The sequence below is a fragment of the Symphalangus syndactylus genome, chromosome 9 (assembly GCF_028878055.3).
Source record: "Symphalangus syndactylus isolate Jambi chromosome 9, NHGRI_mSymSyn1-v2.1_pri, whole genome shotgun sequence".
In the NCBI taxonomy this organism is placed as follows: Eukaryota; Metazoa; Chordata; class Mammalia; order Primates; family Hylobatidae; genus Symphalangus; species Symphalangus syndactylus.
In genome coordinates, this window is record NC_072431.2 from 71216792 (window position 1) to 71233982 (window position 17191).

At 45.3% G+C, this 17191-nt stretch overlaps 1 protein-coding gene across 1 annotated transcript in view; it reads right to left on the reverse strand.

The window, feature by feature from the left end:
- The window catches only part of LOC129490693 (putative uncharacterized protein FLJ92257), a 75503-nt gene extending 61600 nt beyond the window's left edge, over positions 1-13903 (reverse strand). The window contains exons 1-3 of the mRNA XM_063609960.1: positions 13591-13903; positions 11095-11179; positions 6083-6221 (exon numbers count right to left, since the gene is read on the reverse strand). The gene's annotated coding sequence lies outside the window, so the exon portion shown is untranslated. The remainder of the gene's footprint in view (positions 1-6082; positions 6222-11094; positions 11180-13590) is intronic.
- Between the last annotated feature and the right edge of the window lie 3288 nt (positions 13904-17191).

Genomic DNA, 17191 nt, shown 5'->3' on the forward strand with positions numbered 1-17191 from the left:
AAGCTCGAACTGGGTGGAGCCCACCACAGCTCAAGGAGGCCTGCCTGCCTCTGTAGGCTCCACCTCTGGGGGCAGGGCACAGACAAACAAAAAGTCAGCAGGAGCCTCTGCAGACTTAAATGTCCCTGTCTGACTGACAGCTTGGAAGAGAGTAGTGGTTCTCCCAGCACGTAGCTGGAGATCTGAGAACGGACAGACTGCCTCCTAAAGTGGGTCCCTCACCCCCAAGCAGCCTAACTGGGAGGCACCCCCTAGTAGGGACAGACTGACACCTCACTCAGCCGGGTACTCCTCTGAGACAAAACTTCCAGAGGAACTATCAGACAGCTAAATTTGTGGTCTCATGAAAATCCGCTGTTCTGCAGCCACCGCTGCTGACACCCAGCCAAACAGGGTCTGGAGTGGACCTCTAGCAAACTCCAACAGACCTGCAGCTGAGGGTCCTGTCTGGTAAAAGGAAAACTGACAAACAGAAAGGACATCCACACCAAAAACCCATCTGTACATCACCATCATCAAAGACAAAAAGTAGATAAAACCACAAAGATGGGGAAAAAACAGAGCAGAAAAACTGGAAACTCTAAAAAGCAGAGCACCTCTCCTCCTCCAAAGGAATGCAGTTCCTCACCAGCAACGGAACAAAGCTGGACGGAGGAGGACTTTGACGAGTTGAGAGAAGAAGGCTTCAGATGATCAAACTACTCTGAGCTACGGGAGGAAATTCAAAACAATAGCAAAGAAGTTAAAAACTTTGAAAAAAAATTAGATGAATGGATAACTAGAATAACCAATGGAGAGAAGGGCTTAAAGGAGCTGATGGAGCTGAAAGCCAAGTATCGAGAACTACGTGAAGATTGCAGAAGCCTCGATAGCCGATGCGATCAACTGGAAGAAAGGGTATCGCTGATGGAAGATGAAATGAATGAAATGAAGTGAGAAGGGAAGTTTAGAGAAAAAAGAATAAAAAGAAACGAACAAAGCCTCCAAGAAATTTGGGACTATGTGAAAAGACCAAACCTACGTCTGATTGGTGTACCTGAAAATGACGGGGAGAATGGAACCAAGTTGGAAAACACTCTGCAAGATACTATCCAGGAGAACTTCCCAAATCTAGCAAGGCAGGCTAACATTCAGATTCAGGAAATACAGAGAACGCCACAAAGATACTCCTCAAGAAGAGCAACTCCAAGACACATAATTGTCAGATTCACCAAAGTTGAAATGAAGGAAAAAATGTTAAGGGCAGCCAGAGAGAAAGGTCGGGTTACCCACAGAGGGAAGCCCATCAGACTAACAGCTGATCTCTGGGCAGAAACTCTACAAGCCAGAAGAGAGTGGGGGCCAATGTTCAACATTCTTAAAGAAAAGAATTTTCAACCCAGAATTTCATATCCAGCCAAACTAAGCTTCATAAATGAAGGAGAAATAAAATACTTTATAGACAAGCAAACGCTGAGTGATTTTGTCACCACCAGGCCTGCCCTAAAAGAGCTCCTGAAGGAAGCACTAAACATGGAAAGGAACAACCGGTACCAGCCACTGAAAAAACATGCCAAATTGTAAAGACCATCGAGGCTAGGAAGAAACTGCATCAACTAATGAGCAAAATAACCAACTAACATCATAATGACAGGATCAGATTCACACATAACAATATTAACTTTAAATGTAAATGGGCTAAATGCTCCAATTAAAAGACACAGACTGGCAAACTGGATAAGGAGTCAGGACCCATCAGTGTGCTGTATTCAGGAAACCCATCTCACGTGCAGAGACACACAGACTCAAAATAAAGGGATGGAGGAAGCTCTACCAAGCAAATGGAAAACAAAAAAAGGCAGGGGTTGCAATCCTAGTCTCTGATAAAATAGACTTTAAACCAACAAAGATCAAAAGAGACAAAGAAGGCCATTACATAATGGTAAAGGGATCAATTCAACAAGAAGAGCTAACTATCCTAAATATATATGCACCCAACACAGGAGCACCCAGATTCATAAAGCAAGTCCTGAGTGACCTACAAAGGGACTTAAACTCCCACACAATAATAATGGGAGATTTTAACACCCCACTGTCAACATTAGACAGATCAAGGAGACAGAAAGTTAACAAGGATATCCAGGAATGGCTCAGCTCTGCACAAAGTGGACCTAATAGACATCTACAGAACTCTCCACCCCAAATCAACAGAATATACATTTTTTTCACCACCACACCACACCTATTCCAAAATTGACCACATAGTTGGAAGTAAAGCTCTCCTCAGCAAATGTGAAAGAACAGAAATTACAACAAACTGTCTCTCAGACCACAGTGCAATCAAACTAGAACTCAGGATTAAGAAACTCACTCAAAACCGCTCAACTACCTGGAAACTGAACAACCTGCTCCTGAATGACTATTGGGTACATAATGAAAGGAAGGCAGAAATAAAGATGTTCTTTGAAACCAACAAGAACAAAGACACAACATACCAGAATCTCTGGGACACATTCAAAGCAGTGTGTAGAGGGAAATTTATAGCACTAAATGCCCACAAGAGAAAGCAGGAAAGATCCAAAATTGACACCCTAACATCACAATTAAAAGAGCTAGAAAAGCAAGAGCAAACACATTCAAAAGCTAGCAGAAGGCTAGAAATAACTAAAATCAGAGCAGAACTGAAGGAAATAGAGACACAAAAAGCCCTTCAAAAAATTAATGAATCCAGGAGGTGGTTTTTTGAAAAGATCAACAAAATTGATAGACCGCTAGCAAGACTAATAAAGAAGAAAAGAGAGAAGAATCAAATAGATGCAATAAAAAATGAAAAAGGGGATATCACCACCGATCCCACAGAAATACAATCTACCATCAGAGAATACTACAAACACCTCTATGCAAATAAACTAGAAAATCTAGAAGAAATGGATAAATTCCTCGACAAATACACCCTCCCAAGACTAAACCAGGAAGAAGTTGAATCTCCAAATAGACCAAAAACAGGTTCTGAAATTGTGGCAATAATCAATAGCTTACCAACCAAAAAGAGTCCAGGACCTGATGGATTCACAGCCAAATTCTAACAGAGGTACAAGGAGGAACTTGTACTATTCCTTCTGAAACTATTCCAATCGATAGAAAAAGACGGAATCCTCCCTAACACATTTTATGAAGCCAGCATCGTCCTGATACCAAAGCCTGGCAGAGACATAACCAAAAAAGAGAATTTCAGACCAATATCCTTGATGAACATTGATGCAAAAATCCTCAATAAAATACTGGCAAACCGAATGAAGCAGCACATCAAAAAGCTTATACACCATGATCAAGTGGGCTTCATCCCTGGGATGCAAGACTGGTTCAACATACGCAAATCAATAAACGTAATCCAGCATATAAACAGAACCAAAGACAAAAACCACATGATTATCTCAATAGATGCAGAAAAGGCCTTTGACAAAATTCAACAACACTTCGTGCTAAAAATTCTCAATAAATTAAGTATTGATGGGACGTATCTCAAAATAATAAGAGCTATCTATGACAAACCCACAGCCAATATCATACTGAATGGGCAAAAACTGGAAGCATTCCCTTTGAAAACTGGCACAAGAGAGGGATGCCCTCTCTCACCACTCCTATTCAACATAGTGCTGGAAGTTCTGGCCAGAGCAATCAGGCAGGAGAAGGAAATAAAAGGTATTCAATTAGGAAAAGAGGAAGTCAAATTGTCCCTGTTTGCAGATGACATGATTGTATATCTAGAAAACCCCATCGTCTCAGCCCAAAATCTCCTTAAGCTGATTAGCAACTTCAGCAAAGTCTCAGGATACAAAATCAATGTACAAAAATCACAAGCATTCTTGTACACCAATCACAGACAAACAGAGAGCCAAATCATGGGTGAACTCCCTTTCACAATTGCTTCAAAGAGAATAAAATACCTAGGAATCCAACTTACAAGGGATGTGAAGGACCTCTTCAAGGAGAACTACAAACCACTGCTCAATGAAATAAAAGAGGATACAAACAAATGGAAGAACATTCCATGCTCATGGGTTGGAAGAATCAATATCGTGAAAATGGCCATACTGCCCAAGGTAATTTATAGATTCAATGCCATCCCCATCAAGCTACCAATGACTTTCTTCACAGAATTGGAAAAAACTACTTTAAAGTTCATATGGAACCAAAAAAGAGCCCGCATCGCCAAGTCAATCCTAAGCCAAAAGAACAAAGCTGGAGGCATCACGCTACCTGACTTCAAACTATACTACAAGGCTACAGTAACCAAAACAGCATGGTACTGGTACCACAACAGAGACATAGATCAATGGAACAGAACAGAGCCCTCAGAAATGATGCCGCATATCTACAACTATCTGATCTTTGACAAACCTGACAAAAACAAGCAATGGGGAAAGGATTCCCTATTTAATAAATGGTGCTGGGAAAACTGGCTAGCCATATGTAGAAAGCTGAAACTGGATCCCTTCCTTACACCTTATACAAAAATTAATTCAAGATGGATTAAAGACTTAAATGTTAGACCTAAAACCATTAAAATCCTAGAAGAAAACCTAGGCAATACCGTTCAGGACATAGGCGTGGGCAAGGACTTCATGTCTAAAACACCAAAAGCAATGGCAATGAAAGCCAAAATTGACAAATGGGATCTAATTAAACTAAAGAGCTTCTGCACAGCAAAAGAAACTAGCATCAGAGTGAACAGGCAACCTACAGAATGGGAGAAAATTTTTGCAACCTACTCATCTGACAAAGGGCTAATATCCAGAATCTACAATGAACTCAAACAAATTTACAAGAAAAAAACAAACAACCCCATCAAAAAGTGGGCAAAGGACATGAACAGACACTTCTCAAAAGAAGACATTTATGCAGCCAAAAAACACATGAAAAAATGCTCATCATCACCGGCCATCAGAGAAATGATGCAAATCAAAACCACAGTGAGATACCATCTCACACCAGTTAGAATGGCCATCATTAAAAAGTCAGGAAACAACAGGTGCTGGAGAGGATGTGGAGAAATAGGAACACTTTTACACTGTTGGTGGGACTGTAAACTAGTTCAACCGTTGTGGAAGTCAGTGTGGCGATTCCTCAGGGATCTAGAACTAGATATACCATTTGACCAAGCCATCCCATTACTGGGTTTATACCCAAAGGACTATAAATCATGCTGCTATAAAGACACATGCACACGTATGTTTATTGCGGCACTATTCACGATAGCAAAGAGTTGGAACCAACCTAAATGTCCAACAACAATAGACTGGATTAAGAAAATGTGGCACATATACACCATGGAATACTATGCAGCCATGAAAAATGATGAGTTCATGTCCTTTGTAGGGACATGGATGAAACTGGAAAACATCATTCTCAGTAAACTATCATAAGGACAAAAAACCAAACACAGCATGTTCTCACTCATAGGTGGGAATTGAACAATGAGAACTCATGGACACAGGAAGGGGAACATCACACTTCTGGGACTGTTGTGGGGTGGGGGGAGGGGGGAGGGATAGCATTAGGAGATATACCTAATGCTAAATGATGATTTAATGGGTGCAGCAAAACAATATGGCACATGGATACATATGTAACAAACCTGCACATTGTGCACATGTACCCTAAAACCTAAAGTACAATAATAAAAAAAAGAAAAAAAAAAAAATAAAATAAAATAAAATCAGACATAACCAGTGGTCTCTCATCTGAACAGCTCCATTTTTTTGCTATCATTATGTGTTAAGGTCTATTTGCTAATCATTAATATTTGTACTGAAGTTTCAAGTGTATCATATAACACATTAGTGCTGACTTAGGTTTAATGTCCTTTGCTGTACACTATACTTGAATATCATACTTATATATCACAACAAAAGTATCTTTCTCTAAGGCTATTACCATGAATATTGCTTTAAAGTTATAAAATGTGGGCCAGGCGCGGTGGCTTGTGCCTGTAAACCCAGCACTTTGGGAGGTTGAGGCAGGTAGATCACGAGGTCAAGAGATCAAGACCATCCTGGCCAACATGGTGAAACCCTGTCTCTACTAAAAGTACAAAAATTACCTGCACGTGGTGGTGCGCACCTGTAGTCCCAGCTACTCTGGAGGTTGAGGCAGGAGAATAGCTTGAACCTGGGAGGTGGAGGTTGCGGTGAGCCGAGATTGCGCCACTGTGCTCCAGCCAGAACAACAAAAGCAAAACTCTGTCTCAAAAAAAAAAAAATATATATATATATATATAAAATGTGAAGATTATTTTTATAATTTCACAACTGAATATTACTGTCTTTAAATAATAAATCACCATCACAACAAAAGCCCCACAACATAATCTGTTTCACTTTATAAAAAGCACTGACATTTATAAAATTATCATAGTCAATTTATAAAACTGTAATAGCAAATTATTTTTACTCAGAATAGTACTAAATTAACGATATAATAAAAAATAGGCTGAGTGTGGTGGCTTACACCTGTAATCCCAGCACTTTAGGAGGCTGAGGCGAGTGGATCACTTGAGGTCAGGAGTTCGAGACCAGCCTGGCCAACATGGTGAAACCCTGTCTCTACAAAAATATAAAAATTAGCTGGGCGTGTTGACACATCCCTGTAATCCCAGCTACTTGGGAGGATGAGGCAGCAGAATTGCCTGTAATCCCAACTCTTTGGGAGGCTGAGGCAGGAGAATCGCTTGAACCCGGGAGGTGGAGGTTTTAGTGAGCTGAGATTGCACCATTACACTGCAGTCTGGGCAACAGTGTGAGACTCTATCTCAAAAAAAAAAAAAAAAAAAAGATAAAGTAGAGACAATAGGGGCATCTTGGTGAATACCGAATTTAACAAAGCAGATTGAGAGAAACAATTAGGGCCTGGCGCGGTGGCTCACACCTGTAATCCCAGCACTTTGGGAGGCCGAGGCGGGCGGATCACGAGGTCAGGAGATCGAGACCATCCTGGCTAACACGGTGAAACCCCGTCTCTACTAAAAATACAAAAAAAATTAGCTGGGCGAGGTGGCAGGCGCCTGTAGTCCCAGCTACGTGGGAGGCTGAGGCAGGAGAATGGTGTGAACCCCGGGGGGCGGAGCCTGCAGTGAGCCGAGATCGCGCCACTGCACTCCAGCCTGGGTGAAACAGCGAGACTCCGTCTCAAAAAAAAAAAAAAAAAAAAAAAGAGAAACAATTAGTTTCAAAAAATAATATTCAATTAAATCTCTAAGATCCAGGGCTTTGCAATAAATATGTAAATAAATCCCCAATATCCATGCTGAAAGTTTAAAAGAAATGCTAAAGAAATAAAACTTTTCCTTAGTTTTGCAGTAATCTAGAAACAAAGAATGTTTCTAATATTTAGACAGAAACTACAAAGCACCTTAAAAGGAGAGACGTGTAAGGATGGCATGACTCACCAGCAGCCCTGGGCTTGTCCACAGTATCCCCACGATGAACAATAACCCCATTGTGTAAATGCCTATGAAGAAAGTATTACAGGACTTTTCCAATTTAAACATACTGTATTTTCTGTCAGACAATTCTTCAACTTGTTTACACAGATTAGCGATATGATTATTCCATTTCTCTGAAAACTGAGCAAAAGCTGATTCTCAATAATATGTCCCCATGTCAGAGCAGCACTAATATATAATGACTTATTTCCTATATTTTACATACTAACAGTCCATATCATTTTACTGCTTTCGAAAACATTTTTCCCTTTTTTGGTGGTTCTTAGAATTAGTTTAATGGGAGACTATAAGAGAAGTTTTAAAGTTTAATACCTCTTTTTAGCCTTTTAATTTCTGAAAAGCAGGAGGGCAGAAAAGATCAATCAAATTAAACACGACTACAGGGAGGCCACAATGAGGAGGTCTCCAGAGGTCTTTTGGCAAACTTCCTAAAACATGTCTCAGCTGTGTGGAAATAAGGCTTTACAGTGGCTGGGTGCAGTGGTGCAGGCCTGTTATCCTAGCACTTTGGGAGCAGAGGTGGGCAGATCACTTTGAGCTCCGGGCAACAAAGCAAAAATCCCCCCTCCCCTCCCCAACACCCTGCCTCCGCCCCCCGTCTCTACCAAAAATACAAAACTTAGCCAGACATGGTGGCAGGTGCCTGTAGTCCCAGCTACTCAGGAGGCTGAGGCAGGAGAATCACTTGAACCCAGGAGACGGACGTTGCAGTGAGCCGAGGCTGCGCCACTGCCAGCCTGGGTGACAGAGGAAGACTCCATCACAAAAAAAGAAAAAAAAAAAAGATTAAGTAAGAGGGACCCCAGACCTTAAAAATACAAGTTTAAGAGGGACCCTGACTCAGCATGGTGGCTCATGCCTGGGACTTTGGGAGGCTGAGGCGGGCGGATCACAAAGTCAAGAGATCTAGACCATCCTGGCCAACATGGTGAAACCCCATCTCTACTAAAAATACAAAAAATTAGCTAAGAGTGGTAGGCGCGCTCCTGTAGTCCCAGCTACTCAGGAGGCTGAGGCAGGAGAATTGCATGAACCCGGCAGGCAGAGGTTGCAGTGAGCTGAGGTTGTGCCACTGCACTCCAGCCCGGGCAACACAGAAAGACTCTATTGAGGCAAAGTTTCTCATTCTCAGGTCCGAGGGGTTCAATAACTGGGCACTTAGGGAGGTGTGAGCCCCCTGAAACAATGCAAGGTTTTGTGTGGAGAGCGTGCACATGCGTTTCTGGGAAAACGGCCCACAGCTCTCATTCTCAGCAGGCTCCACACTCAAAAAAGGTTAGACTCTTGCTACAGAGCTGTGGGAGCAGCTAGGTGAGGGGCCTGCCAAGGGCACTCTGGGGACTACCTGGGCAGTCTTGAGTCCACCTGGGCAGTCCTGAGCCCACTGTCCCCTAGGCAGGCTGCGCTGCTTGGTGTTTGCAGAGCTGAGGGGGTGGGGCATGCAGTGACTGTGAAATCGCCCTGAGATGGCCCACAGTCCTCAGCTGGGAAGTGAGGGGTGTGTATCCTGCAGCATCCTCCATCCCTAGGGCCATGGGGCCAGGAGAACTGGCCCTTGCAGCAAGTGAAAAGCCTATCGTTGACTCCCTCCCTGGCCATGTGGACAATGAACCAAAGGCACTCATATCAATAAATGCCTTGGTCTCTGTGACCGAGGTGACCAGTAGGCATTCCCAGGTGCAGGGAAGGTCCTGACACCAAGATATGCACCTGGTCGCCTGAGGAAAGAGAAAGGACTATCCAAGGGGATGGGGCTGAGCTGGGTGTGGAGTGGTCCTTGTGGGTCATGGTGAGTGGGAGGGGGAGCAGCATGAGTCAGGCCTCGGGGCAGGAGGACAACCAGGAGACAGCCTGGAAAAAGTGCTGGACCCACGAGGATTCAAGGCTGGCCAGAGAGGGAGGTGGGATAGGCTGGGAAGTCCCGACGTCTGAAGATTGGCCCTGGCAGGCAGAAACCAGCTAAGGTGGGCAGTTACCTGCACCCTGGGGGCCAGATGCATCCTTAGCCCAGAGCAGGTGTCAAGATTTCTGGCTCTGGGTGTGACCTAAGTCTGGGGAAAAGCCCCAACCCCCACCAGGACCACCTGCCCCCAAACTACTTCAGATGCTGAGCCCAAGCCAGGAGCAGGAAGCTGGACTGATGCCTAGGGTAATCCCGACAAAGTCCCTGAATCCCCCCAGCTATGGGGCTGAAGGGGAATTACAGCCTAAACCCCAGATGCTGGCTCTCAAACTAACACTGAGCCCTCAGTGCCCAAAGGGAGACTCAATCAGCACACTTTCCAGATGGGGAAACGGGCTCAGAGAAGTGCAAGAGCCTTGCCCAGTGCCCCAGACCAGGGCTCTAGGCCCAGAGTGTTCTTTCGTCACTGTGTCCAGAGGGTAGCAGCTGCTCTGATATAGCCACCTGAGCCTGGCAACTTTCTCCAACTTTGGAAGCCCAGGAGCATGGCCCGTGTCCACAGATGCACCTGGCATGAGGCGCACCCAGAGGGACAGAGGCAGATGAGTTTTGCCTCCTCCACTGGATTGTGAAGGCCTCCAAGGAGACAAGGATCTGCTTGAGAAGGCAGCAGATAGTGAGCAACCTGGGGTGGTTTAACTCTGGAGGGATCCGCAGTGCCTGGATGGGACCTGGCTCAGACAGGGCTCAGTTCTGCAGGTCACCGAGGCATGGAAAGGTCACAGCTACCAATTGTAGGAGTCTGGATTCAAAGCCAACAGCGTGACTCCAAAGTCCCTGCCCTAGCCCCCGGACCACCCACCTCTCGGAGTCACTCTTGCAAGCTCATCAGATGCTCAGGCCAGCAGCACAACCGGCCAGGGCCAGGGAAACTTGGGGAGCCTCATTCCAACCTAATCCTGGCACCCTTGCCCCTCACCATCCTTCTTCCTGCGTTAACCTCACCCCCTACACAGAGCCTGGGCCACTTAACTTGGCATCAAACAGATGCCTCAATAAATCAGAGTCTGATCTTCTTGGAAAAAAAAAAAAGACTTAACAGATATACAGTTGCAAGTTAGAATGCTAAAGAACATAAACATACAACAACTTAATGTACATATAAATTCAATATGTAGCCAATGATTGTGACTATGACATAATAGAATATTAACATACTATTTTCAAAATGTATACAAGCTTAATGATCTATTTATATTCAAAATATGAATCATCAACATAATTTGCCATTAATATCTCATTCAGTCCCTTCACAGGACACATGATCCACTGGGAGTTAACACATTAGCAGCTGGCAGGCAGTGACACACAGCAAAAATGAAAACCAAGAGGTGAAATAGTTCTGAAATAAAGAAGGTTTTAAAGCTAAGAGAAACCATTGAATTACTAAGTCATTAACACTAATTTTGAGCCAACTAATTAATATGAGATGAAACAATGTCCTATGCTTTGGTGAATTCAAACCATGTTTAAACAATGTCTATAATGTGACTTTCAAAAAGCTCCTGGCTTTACAAAGGTGAGAGTATAACATAGTAATACATGCTAAAGCATTTCCCCCTGTAGATGAGCATGTTGTAACTTTCATCAGCCACATTGAGAGTCCAGAAGATGAAGGAAAAGGTTGTGGATTTCACTGAGAACTTACCAGAGTTGAACTCCCTCACTTTCCATTGCCCATCACTGGCAGGTTCCGGAACTGGTGGCTGTGGTGGTTCGTTGGTCTTTGGTCTCTTAGAAGGTGGAGAATCATCATCATGTTGAAAAAGAAAATGGTCATTACTGAAGGAACCATCTTAGGTTACAGCCACCTCCTGGTCAATTCCCAACATTCAAAAGGTGAGCAGCTTTAAAGCTATTTTGAATATTAATAATTATTCCTGTATTACGATCTTCAGCATACCTTTTTCTAGTTACATTTGAAATTTTATTTTTTTGGGATGTGCTCAAGTGAATACTGCTTTATCCTCTGTCTTGCTTCATTACTTTTTAGTTTGCTTCATTTGAATCATCATTATAAATCTCCACTTGCCCTCAAATAACTCTGAAATTGCTGCCAATAACTATATCCTGTTTTAAGGCTTTTCAGAAAAAACTTTCAACAAAGACAGCCACCTAAAATTATACCAATATAGAAGAAAGGGGATATAATAAAGCTTAGATTGGAAAAAATATTTAAGCTTATACAAAATTCAAACATACATAAACAAGGGAAGCTGGATAATTGTAGTTCAAATACTTTTAACAAGTGCAAAATGTATATGCTTAAAGAAATAGGGCTGGCCGGGCTTATGCCTGTAATTCCAACACTTTGGGAGGCCAAGGCAGGCCGATCACTTGAGGTCAGGAATTCAAGACCATGATAGCCAACATGGTGAAACCCCATCTCTACTAAAAATACAAAAATTAGGCCGGGCGCGGGGGCTCACACCTGTCACTTTGGGAAGCTGAGGTGAGTGGATCACCTGAGGTCGGGAGTTCAAGACCAGCCTGACCAACATGGAGAAACCCTGTCTCTACTAAAAATACAAAATTAGCCAGGCGTGGTGGCGCATGCCTGTAATCCCAGCTACTTGGGAGGCTGAGGCAGGAGAATCGCTTGAACCCGGGAGGTGGAGGTTGCAGTAAGCCGAGATGGCGACATTGCACTCTAGCCTGGGCAACAAGAGCGAACTCTGTCTCAAAAATAAAAACAAAAAGATATTAGCCAGATGTGATGGCACCTGTAATCCCAGTTATTCAGGAAACTGAGGCAGGAGAATCGCTTGAACCCAGGAGGCGGTAGTTACGGTGAGCAGAGATCACACCACTGCACTCCAGCCCGGGTAACAGAGCAAGACCCTGTCTCAAAAAAAAATAGGGCTACATTATTTATGAAACAGATACTGTTGACTCAGTCATCAGAAAGCAAAGGTCGCCAACATCAGACAAATTCACTGGAGGACCTATGTATGTGCTTTGAAAGACAAAACTGCTTTTGAAAGGAATACTGTATTTCAGAAAAACATAATCATATTAACAACTAATAACACCGTAAAATGCTGATGTGTTGAATGCTACTTTAGAAAAACATGTTCAAGTCTAGGAAAAAAATTTCCGATAGAAAACTACGTATCAATTACCTAGCTAGCTAGCTATGTAGAGACATGGCTTCATTCTATTGCTCAGGATGGAGAGCAGTGGGATGATCATAGCTCACTGCAGGCTTCAGCTCCTGGCCTCAAGTTATCCTCCTGCCTCAGCCTCTTAAGTAGCGGGGCCACAGGTGGACACAGGTACACCTGGCTTTTTTTGTTTGTTTTTTATAAACAGGGTTTCACTACATGGCCCAGGCTGGTCTCAAGCTCTGGAGTCTCGCTGTGTCACCCAGACTGGGGTGCAGTGATGCTTCTCGGCTCACTGCAACCTCTGCCTCCTGTGTTCAAGAGCTTCTCCTGTCTTAGCCTCCTGAGTAGCTGGGACTACAGGCATGCACCACCACGCCCGGCTAATTTTGTATTTTTAGTAGAAATGGGGTTTCTCCATGTTGGTCAGGCTGGTCTTGAACTCCCAACCTCAGGTGATCGGCCCGCCTCAGCTTCCCAAAGTGCTGAGATTACAGGTGTGAACCACCGCGCCCGGCCTAATTTTTGTATTTTTTGTAGAGACTGGGTTTCATCATATTGGCAAGGATGGTCTCAAACTCCTGACCTCAGGTGATCCACCCGCCTTGGCCTCCCAAAGTGTTGGGATTACAGGCATGAGCCACCGCACTTTCTTATGTTATTAAATAGCCTAGCCCAGGAGGGTGCGGTGGCTCATGCCTGTAATCCCAACAACTCTAAAGGCCAAGGTGCGATCACTTGAACCCAGGAGTTCAAGACCGGCCCGGGCAACATAGCAAGACACTCCATCTCTACGAAAGATACAAAAATTAGGCCAAGCGTGCACCGCGCCTGGCTAATCTTTGTGTCTTTCGTAGAGACGGGGTTGCGTCATGTTGCCCAGACGCGTCTCGAACTCCTGAACCCAAGCCATCCTCCTGCCTCGGCCTCTCAAAGTGCTGGGATAGCAGGGTCCAGGCAGCCTCATGTTTTCCTTAAGCAGTCCCTCCCGGTTGTACACTTGGATAGTGTTCTTTTTTATTTTTTTATACAGGGTTTACCTCAGTCTCGCAGGCAGGAGTGCTGTGGTGAGATCATAGCTCATTGGAGCCTTGAATCTTGGGGTTCAAGTAGCTGGGAGACTGAGGTTGGACTACAGAGATGGGGTTGCGCCATATTGCTAGGCTGCTCTTGGCCTGAAGGGATCCTCCCACCTCGGCCGCGCCCGGACATAGTTTTCCATTTTTGACCGACATAAATACTGTGCTGGGTGGGAGTTTGTTAACTATCCCTTTCCAGCCAGCAACACACAGGAACTGGCGGGGAGGTCGCGGTTACCAGGCTCCACTCTGAGAAGACTCCCCAGCTCCAGGCTGTGTACAGCCCCTGTGACGTGGCAGAAGACCCACCCCTGTGACGTCACCGAAGGCGCCCCCCAAGATGTCGCAAAGGCCCGCCCCTCACGCAGAGCCAATCGGAACTCGAGGTGCTGGGTCTTCCAGGAGCGCGCCTGCGCGGGAGGGTGACCACAGGCGGCCCGGCGAGACGTCCTGTCCGCAGTCTTCAGCCCAGCCGCCGCCACCCATAAGCTATGAGGAGGAGCTTTACGACCACCTGGACTACTACTGCCTGCTGACTTCCCGGCCTGCAGGGTCCGCGCAGCAAAGGCCTGACGCTGCTCGAGCAGGCGCTGCGCACCTACCGGCTGGCGCCTGGCAGGCATGAGCGCAGGGTCGCCCAGAAGCTCCTCAGTGGCCAGCGCAAGTGCCAGCCAGCGCCAGCTGCAGCCCTGGCCGCGCACTCGCCTCAGCTGAGCCTGGGTGTGTGCACCCCCCAGTACTTCCCCCAGCCATGTTCCGGGGACCTCGGGAGCGTCCCCACCGCCCGGTGCCATTCGTGCTGGGCAGGGTCGGCCCCCTTTGAGGCTGCCCCGCATTAGGGATCTGCACCGCACCCCCGCCAGCTTGACCTCTGACTGCCGTTGCAATAGCATTAAAGCCTTTGGAACTTTGTAAGTGGGTAGAAGGGGCTAGGAAACGAAGAAAACATCTTTTTAAAAATTTATATAAGAGATTGGCCGGGCGCGGTGGCTCACACCTGTAATCCCAGCACTTTGGGAGGCCGAGGTGGGTGGATCACCAGGTCAGGAATTGAAGACCAGCCTGGCCAGCATGGTGAAACCCCGTCTCTACTAAACATACAAAAATTAGCTGGACTTGGTGGCGGGCGCCTGTAATCCCAGCTACTCGGGAGGCTGAGGCAGAGAATTGCTTGAACCCGGGAGGTGGAGGTTGCAGTGAGCCAACATCGCGCCATTGCACTCCAGCCTGGGCAACAAGAGCAAAACTCCGTCTCTAAATAAATAAATAAGATTTTCAAGGCGAGGCATGGTGGGTCACACCTAAATAAGTAAATAAATAAAATGGATTTTCGGCTGGGCACGGTGGCTCACGCCTGTAATCCTAGCACTTTGGGAGGCCGAGGCGGGCGGATCACGAGGTCAGGAGACTGAGACCATCCTGGCTAACACGGTGAAACCCCGTCTCTACTAAAAATACAAAAAAAAAAAAAAAAAAAAAAATTAGCCGGGCTTGGTGGCGCGCGCCTGTAGTCCCAGCTACTGGGAAGGCTGAGGCAGGAGAATGGCGTGAACCCGGGAGGCAGAGTTTGCAGTGAACCGAGACTGTGCCACTGCACTCCAGCCTGGGTGACAGCGAGACTCCGTTTCAAAAAATAAATAAATAAATAAAATAAAATAAAATGGATTTTCAAGGCCAGGCATAGTGGGTCACACCTATAATCCCAGCACTTTGGGAGGCCAAGGCAGGAGGATTGCTTGAGCCCAGGAGTTCGAGACCAGCCTGGGCAACAGGGCAAAACCCTGTCTCTATCAAAAGCACAAAATAAGCTGGGCATTGTAGTGCGCACCTGTAGTCCGAGCTACTCAGGAGGCTGAGATGGGAGGATGATTTGAGCCCAGGAGGCAGAGGCTGTATTGAGCTGAGATCATACCACTGAACTTCAGCCTGGGTGACGAGCCAGACCCTGTCTCAAATAATAACAATAATAATAAAAATAAATTCATATAGTTTGGTATGGTTTAGTAAGTTTCAGCAGGCAGATTGTCAGGGTAAGATGGATTGTTACATATACATTTATATACACAATATGTATATTTATATGCTTACTTATTTTAGCAGAGATAGGGTCTCCCTGTGTTGCCAGGCTGGTCTTAGACTCCTGAGCTCAAGCAGTCCTGCTGCCTCGGCTTCCTAAAGTGCTCACGTTGCAGGTGTGAGCCACCACACCTGTCCTATAAGGGGAATTTAAGGGACCCTGTACTATGATGTCCCTTCTCCCAATCCCTTTCCGCATGTAGAATAGGGTTCTGTTGAGTGACTGGCATTTGCTTATATTTCTCAGTGCTATGCCCAGTGTAATGGAAAATGCACAGACTGACTCAAGAGCCCAGGGATTTCAGTTCCAGGCCAAGCTCATCCACTGCCTGACAGAGTCAGTCAAACTTGTTTGGATTTCAGATTCTTCATCTGAATAACATAGATAACACTTATCCCATAGTACACTGCAAAGATGACATGTGACAGTGAACAAGTTAGTTTCCCTTTAAATATTAAGAATTAGGCCAGGCGCAGTGGCTCACACCTGTAACCCCAACACTTTGTGAGGCCGAGGTGAGTGGATCACAAGATCAGGAGTTCGAGACCAGCCTGGCCAATATGGTGAAACCCCGTCTCCACTAAAAATACAAAAATTAGGTGGGCGTGGTGGTGAGCGCCTGTAATCCCAGCTACTTGGGAGTCTGAGGCAAGAGGGTCGCTTGAACCTGGGAGGCGGAGGTTGCAGTGAGCGAAATTGCGCCACTGCACTCCAGTGCCTGGGTGACAGAGTGAGACTCAGTCTAAAAAAAAAGAAAGAAAAAAAGAATGAGATTAGAGAGGGCCTTCATTCCTCCTGGAAGAACACCTGATGTACCTGAAATCTTTGTTGGTGACAGGAAATATGTCGATAGCATAGGATTTCACTGTCGCCTCCCACACAGGGCCTTCACCATCCCTGCCGTCTGAAGAATTTGTTCCCATCAGGAATCTCCCACCTGGCAGTTGGACCATGCTAGTAGCCTGTCCATTTCCTGCAGATAAAAAGGAGAGTTATCGCTAATACATGCATATATATAAAACAAGTGGTAATATTTGGATCATATGCAATACTCATGATGGTATAACAAAACAAAAAATGTGGAGGTTTAAAAATCTGGCTTTAAATTCCTTTTGCGTTTTGTTTGCCTTCACATTCTTGTTCTGCCACTTAGTTTGATGGGAAACCTTAGGCAAATTTCTTAATCTGAGATTCAATTTCTTTTCTTTTTTCTTTTTTTTTTTTTTTTTTTTGTGACAGGATCTCACTGTGTCACCCAGGCTGGAGTGCAGTCATGCAGTCTTGGCTCACTGCAGCCTCTGCCCCCGTGGGCTCAAGCAATCCTCCCATCTCAGCCTCCTGAGTAGCTGGGACCACAAGTGTGCACCACCATGCCTGGCTAATTTTTGTATTTTTTGTAGAGATGGGGTTTTGTTATGTTGCTCAGGCTGGTCTCAAACTCCTGAGATCAAGTGATCCTTCCACCTCAGCCTCCCAAAGTGCTGG